Source organism: Nicotiana attenuata, chromosome 9 (assembly GCF_001879085.1).
Source record: "Nicotiana attenuata strain UT chromosome 9, NIATTr2, whole genome shotgun sequence".
NCBI lineage: Eukaryota > Viridiplantae > Streptophyta > Magnoliopsida > Solanales > Solanaceae > Nicotiana > Nicotiana attenuata.
The window spans coordinates 20,212,488-20,218,471 of NC_031997.1; the positions used below are offsets into that span (position 1 = coordinate 20,212,488).

At 36.1% G+C, this 5,984-nt stretch overlaps 1 pseudogene; it reads right to left on the reverse strand.

Moving 5' to 3' along the window:
* Nucleotides 1,009-2,804, reverse strand: LOC109232135 (annotated as a pseudogene).

Below are 5,984 nucleotides of genomic sequence, written 5' to 3' on the forward strand. Positions count from 1 at the left end.
CATAAAATCTTGTGGGGACCAAGAGAGACCTTGAGATAGCAAAAGATATTTTTATTTATTATTAATAGTATTAGTTGCGGAAAAACAAACCATGTCAAATTAACAATTGAGTTAATTAGATTGGGTGCAAATTATCTTAAACATTCAAACCTTTCTGATAAAAATATTAGATAATCATTAGATATTAATTAAGAAGTAGGACATACAATTATTTCTCAAATTTCATAGTAGATTAACTTATTTTCTTTTTCTGTATCTATAACAATCCAACCATTAGATATTAGTACTTGCATTTACTGCTAAAATCTGCTCTCACACTGAGCAGTTTCATAGTAGCTCTGCACTGCTCTAATGGCAGAAACTTCTAGAGCACAGAAATGAAGAGGAAGCAGGCATTGCAAAATAATTCTCTACTTCTTCTCTGAAGTTACAGGGCAGTATTTATACAAGCCTAACTAAAACTAATCATTAACTTATGAGCTGGACATGAGCTGGCATTAACCGACTAACCAACTAACTAACACACTAACTACAATAACTAACATAACTAACTAGAGTTCACAAGATTTACTTTTGTTTTGCGGTTAATATTAAGGAATACTAAACGTGTCAGATCGTAATTTATCTTGTTTGAGCATATTATCATGTTGATTTAAACAAAATTCTTACTACCACTTTATTTTTCATCTCAAGTTCAAATGAGCTAAGTTTTATCCTTTTATATTTTTATAATTTTATTTTCTCTTTTTGTTCTTTCCTTATAGTTATTGCATTACTTGTTATTTGATGAGTATTGTTAGAATGTCGGGTGATCTTTTATTAGCTTACAATTGACAAAATATCTTACTTATTGCCCTTTTAATAATCCTCGATAAATATAATTTTTTTCTCTCTTGCATATCTCACCGTCAAATGCCAATAGCAAATTTAGAGGTAATTATGGGACTCTATTTATATCACGTGGGAAAATTTGGGCGGCATAAAATCTTGGGGGGACCAAGAGAGACCTTGAGGTAGAAAAGGATATTTTTATTTATCATTATTACATCACAAGTTGCAATACTTGGAAAGATGGGATACAAGGATTAAAAGATATGACGAGATTTCAACACAGGAAAAGATAAAAATAATAACCTATTGATAATTAAGCCTAATGTTTGAGGAGAATTTCGTTGATAAGTTTATCTATGTTCACAGTAGACGATCCTGTTGGTTTTTGAGCAGCTTCTTCAGCTAATTTCTTCCATTCCAATGATTTTTTCTTCATCTCTTTGCCTTTCTCTCCGACCATCAACTCTCTTACAACGCTTTCAACTTCATCCCTCTTCACATTATTGTCGATCTCCATTCCGATGCCTAATTTGGTGCAACAAAACCAACAGTTAGTCGGCTGCTCCGCAAAGAACGGCCAACAAATCATTGGCACCCCACAACTAATACTTTCAAGGGTCGAATTCCATCCACTATGAGTCAAGAAACTTCCAATTGCAGAGTGACTAAGTACTTGTTCTTGTGGATACCAACTTGCTAACATCCCTCTGTTTTTAGTTCCTTCCAAGAATTCGGATGAAAGAATTGCTTGTTCCCCTGATACAATATCAGGCCTTATGATCCATAAAAATTCCATCTGGCTATATTGGCAAGTCCCCAAGCGAATTCAATAAGTTGGTTCTTAGTCATAACAGCAATGCTTCCAAAATTAACATAAACGACAGAATTTGGTTCCATAGAATCTAGCCATTCTACACACTTTTGATCTTCTTTCCAAAGATTTAATTCTAACTCCTCCAAATTCTTGTCATCAACATGTTTCTCAAGCAAATGCAATGGTCCAATGGCATACATCGGAGGAAGAAGTGTTTGAAGTGATTCAAGAACTTCCTTCTCTAATGGCTCAAATGTATTGACAACTATAGCTGAAGCATTTTTGGATCTCTCTGTTTCTTGGAGTAGAAATTTAATCATATAATCATCTGGATTTGTAGTTCTAATAAAACCTGGAAGATCCCTCAGACGTATGTCCTTCATGCCTAGTATCCAATCCAAAGTCTTCTCCAAATACCCATTTGTCAAGTAACTTTCATCTACAAGAAAAAGAATGTAACGAGACAGATACTTAAGAAAAACATATGCAATTGAAACAGACCATTTAAAAACATGTATACCTTTAAGTGGAGTGTATCCTTTTTCAATAAGGTTGCAGTAATGCATGTAACCTAATAAACCACAAGCACTTGGGGTCCAAAAGAAAACTTGAGGGATGCCAAAATCTTGAGCAGCAGCTAGAGTGAAGCTCATAACACCATCAGAAACGATATACGAAACCGGTGGCACGTTGGATGAAGAAGTATTATTGAGCTTGGCAAGCAACACTTTGAAAGGAACTAAACAAGTAGTGGTAAGGGATTTACACAGAGAAGCAACATCTTGAGTTGAATCAGCATCAGATGGTGGGAGGCCGTCGGGGATGGTTTCGAAACGAAAGGATGGCAACCCTTTGAGGGAATCAGGACCTCGAGACTTGAGGAGACGCCTCTGGTTGTATTCAGTGTTGACAAATGTTATATGAAAGCCTCTGTAATGGAGGATTTTGGCCAACTTTAACATTGGATTGATGTGACCTTGGGCAGGAGCTGGTACGCAAATTGCATGAGGCATGTCAAGTTTAGCATACTTGGAAGCCATTCTTTCGATTCTCTCAAACTGGAAACGGCAAATATGTATGGTTTTGTCAAGTGGAAAAATATGTGGATACATACACTTATAGATAAGATAGAGTATAAATGCAGCATGCAAGAATTCAAAAGCCAATAAACTCAAAATAGAAAGATGGAACTTGGAAAATATATCCTTTATTGTAAGGGCATAACATATTAATACAAAATATGCTACACTAAATTTCTTAATGGAATTATGAGAAACTTCAAGATTTACCCTACAAGGCTCTCTTGTACTTCCTCAATAACCTCTCCCACATATCAAGAACAATGAGTACTATTTTCAAGAGTAGATTCAAAATTTTAATTTTATGGGTTCAACTCTTAAGGTTTTTATCATTCAATCCAGTAATTATATTTTTAAAGTTATTTATTAATAATTACTATTTTTGCAATTTTAATACATATATTTTACTCTACATCGAAAGTTATGGGTTCAATTGAACTAATCACTAGCATATTACGTCCGCCCGAGTACTCTATGAAAAGATTATTCCAGAAGAGTATTTCCTATCATACAAGGATAAGATTGTCAAAAGAATGGAATAGTTATTTACTATTTTCTTCTTCTCATTTTGGCTGTTCTTTTACCTCTTTTCACGTCCATTAAGAAAACCAATATAGTTTACTAAGTTACCTTATTAAATACTTTTTGAGAATTGTGTAGTATTAAAAAAATATTACTACTTCTTTATTAATAAGGGTATAGTTGGTAAACAATTACCAAACTTCCTTAAGGCAACAATTATTTTGGGACAAATTTTTTAAACTAAAGTGACAGTTAAAATAAGACAGATGGAGTATAATTTTTTAATTATACTTCTTCCTATATTGCCGTTATTTGTTGTATATTCCCAATGTAGACAACGTCCGTACTTTTTGGTACAACAAGGGTGGTTGGATAAATTTAAATTTTTTATATTAGTCAAACTAACTTATAAAGTGTTTGATAAACACTAAAAGTATTTACAACTTAAAATGAACTAAAAATCACAGAAACACTTTTGATTCGAACATATTTTACTATTTTATCCATAAGTATTTTTGTAATCTTCAAATTACATTTCCCCAAAAAAACTCCTAAATCTCTCTTCATTCTATTTCTAACATTCGTCTTTCGCCGCTTACCACCTGACAAAGATTTGTCACTATTTTATCCCTAACATTGTATGGTTGCTCGTGATATTTGTAATATGAGGTTTTAATTTATCACAATTGAATGTTTTATCCCTTATAACATACTAATAGTTTATGGTTTTGGGATATACAATCATATATTATAGGAAGTTTTACGTTCTATAGCAAAGATTAACACCTTATTTATTTTAAATAAATACCATTTAAAAAAATTATATTCTATAGATACCTTTTAATATTTATAGCAAAATATCTAATTTTGGTTACCTTCTACTCCTAAACCACTAAATACGATATTCAGTTACAATAGTTTCTTTCTCTCTCTACTTTGATACAACTTTTACCTCAGATTTCTCATAAAGAGCTCTCCAATTCCTTCCCCCACCATCGCTATTTTAGTATAAGGATAAAACGAAGAAGACCTCACTGAGTATGAAAATTAGAGGGAAAGAGCTGGGAAAACGCAGGATTTTATTTGATAAAATTCTCCATTTGTGTTATGTATATATAATTTCGGTCATTGCTGAAGACTCTAAAGATTCTTCTTCCTCCATATGTGTCACGACCCAAATCCCGAACCCGGTCGTGATGGCGCCTCTCGTGAAGACAACGCCAGCCAGACCAAACAGAACACCTCTTTTAAACAATTAAATACCATAAACAGTTGTTAAACATGATATAATAGCCATAATTTGCGGAAATAATGCTAACAATAGGAGAAACCATCCCGACACAGCCCAAACCGGGGTGTCACAAGTCATGACCAACTAAGAAATCCAGATACAAGTCTACTGAATACTAAATCCGATACAATAGTTCTAGGAACATGAAAATGATAAGATAGGGGAGGCACGGGGGCTGCGGACGCTAACAGCTACCTCGTAGTCTCCAAATCACTACCTGGACTGGGAGGATCAGCACTCAGGAGCGGACTCTGCTATGCCTGTATCTGCACACACGGTGCAGGGAGTAATGTGAGTACTCCGACCCAGTGAGTAATAATTATAAATAATGGCTGAAAGTACGAAAACACATTAAGGCACAAAGCAACTCTATATCAAAACATTAAAATCACTTAAGCAGTAAACCAGTGAAGAAGTCGAATGAAATCTCTTTAAATCAAGTAAAACAGGTAATTTAACAGGTAAACAACAAGTAGAAACTCCCCCCCCCCCCCGGGCACAGTATTAACCACTTAGTACACATTCTCAGCGCCCAACTTGAATCACTCACAATAACAGAAATCAGAATAACCGCTGCGGCATGCAGCCCGATCCGTACATCGCTGCGGCGCGCAGCCCGATCCATATAGATAGTCGACTGCGCTCACTGGGGGTGTGCAGACTCTGGAGGGGCTCCTACAGCCCAAACGCTATATTGCTGCGGCGTGCAGCCCGATCCGTGTAAGTATTGCTGCGGCGTGCAGCCGATCCACAACATATATAATATCCTCACATTGGGTTCTCAACCCCTCTCAGTCATCTACCTCACAGCCTCTCGGGCACAATAATAGAAGGTAGGGATATCAGCCCCCATATTCCTCTCATTTAGGATTAGATTGATAAACCGGCTTAAATCGTTTAACCCAGATAAAAACATGACTGAGGATATGATTTTTAACAAGTAAGGTGAGGAAAACCAGTCAAAGTCCCCGAAGGGTTCAAATAGTTGGCACGAAGCCCAAATATGGCAATTAGCCCAAATCATGATGATAATCAACAAGTTTTAGTCAAATACGCAGTAAATTCATCAATCGGGACGGACCAAGTCACAATCCCCAACGGTTCTCTACCCCATGCTCGCTATCCGGAGTGCAAGTCACCTCAATATAGCACTACAATGTGCAAATCCGGGGTTTCAAACCCTCAAGACATCATTTAACATCATTACTCACCTCGAACCGGCTAAATCTCTAGCTCGCGAAGCCTTTGCCTCTCGAATCGGCCTCCACGTGCGTCGAATCTAACCAAAATCAGAACGAATACGTCACAATATGCTAAGGGAACAAAGCCCAAGCGAAAACAATCGAAAAATATCAAAAATCCCGAAATTAGCAAAACCCGAGCCCCGGGCCCACTTCTCGAAACTCGGAAATTTTTACATCATTAGATTCCTTGTCTCCCCTCGAGT